This window comes from Macrotis lagotis, chromosome X (assembly GCF_037893015.1).
Source record: "Macrotis lagotis isolate mMagLag1 chromosome X, bilby.v1.9.chrom.fasta, whole genome shotgun sequence".
NCBI lineage: Eukaryota > Metazoa > Chordata > Mammalia > Peramelemorphia > Peramelidae > Macrotis > Macrotis lagotis.
The window spans coordinates 638,754,905-638,756,773 of NC_133666.1; positions in this window are offsets into that span (position 1 = coordinate 638,754,905).

Sequence of the window (1,869 nt, forward strand, 5' to 3'; positions counted from 1 at the left end):
TTGCAGAAGATGCTTGCTAAATTAATGTATCTTTACTCAAGCAATTTAACATCTTGTTCTTCAGTTTCTTCAATTCTGAAATGAGGATCAAAAGTAGCACCTACCTCACAGAAATATTTTTGAGGATTTATTGAATTAATATATTAATGTAACATAATGTATTAATAATTTATAATATATCTCTAATGTATAATAATACTATATAATATATATGAAATTCATTGCAAAATTTGAATATATACAAGCCAGCTATCCTAGTAACTACTCAAGAAATCTGAGCATAATGCAGTTCCAATCCATGTATCTCCCAATGACTCTACATTACACCCTTATCTCTACAGCAATAGTATTAGATATTATAATAAATGGATTTTCCTAACATCTATAAAAATTGTATTACTTATTCAGTTTTTAAGAATTTTTACCTGTGTATTGCTAAAAATTTCTAACATATCTGGTCTATGGTTTTTAGATAAAACTTCTTTATTTCCTCGGTGTCAAATGAAGGGAAACACCCAAAGCAATCAAAAGTTAAAGGTTTGTTCAAATACACTGAACCAAGCAGTAGTTGGATGCAGAACAGAGTCAGAAAGTCCTCAGTTTAAATATAATCTAATAATTTTGTGGAGGAAAAAATGAAAATGATAAATCAATATAAAAAAGTGGTTGACATTCTATTCAAGCAGTTCTTAGAAAAAATCATCTTCCAACAAATGTAAACTACCAACATAGAAAAATAAAGCGTTAACTAACTTAATTCCAATTTTCAAAATTATAACTCCAACTAAAAGCAAATAAAATTATCATAAAATTGAGGATATTAAAAAGTAGAAGAGAATGAAATTGAAAAATCAAAATCCATTGATATTATAAATAAAACAAAACTGGATCTTTCAAAATGCTAGTAGAACTAATAAACTTTCACCTTAGCTAATCTTTTAAAAAGAGGACAGAAAGTCAATTCAGCAAAATAGCAGATCTGTAAGGTGTAATCAGAACAAAACCAAAACAAATAAAGATAATAATTAGAACATTTTATACCTAGTTATATATTTAACAATATTAAGAACACAAAAGTAATGCAGGATTATCTTCAATAATATAAAATATCCAAAATAAAAGCCCCACTCACAGAAATGAAAATTAAATTAGTTGTAAAAGACATTCATACAATAATTCTCTCAACATTTTATTCATCAATCAGTGAACATACACAAATTTCTTTCAAAAATATAGAAACACCCTACCTGAATCCTTTTATGAGACAAATATAGCCATTAAACTATGGAAAGATGCAGAACACACACAACACAAATTGTAGACCAATATATTTGACTAATATTTATTCAAAACATTAAAAGAAAAATACTGTCAAAGAGAGTAAAGCAATTTGTCCACAAAATCATTTACTATGATTAAATTGAATTTACATGAGGGATGAAAAGATACATCAACATTTAAAAAAATAAGTATATTAAAACCAAATACCCTAAACAACATGATTTTCTCAGTAGATTCAAAAAATATCTTTGACAAATCACAATGCTCATGCATGCACAAACAAACTGCAAAGTGAAGGCATTGCAGGCAACTTTTCTTAATAGCATAAAAAATATATCTAAAACCAGAAGCAAGACTAATATGCAATGGGTATACTATAGAAACTCTTTTAGTACATAAAGGAGTAAAGCAAGACCAATGACATTGGTCAAGAAATGATAGTAACTTTAAGGCAAGAGACATTATTAAAGAAATAAAAATAGATAAAGAGGAGATAAAACTACCCTTATTTGTAAATAACAGGATAGTTTGGGGGCAGTTAGATGTTGTATTGGATAAACCATTGGATTCTGAAAAACTCATCTTCCT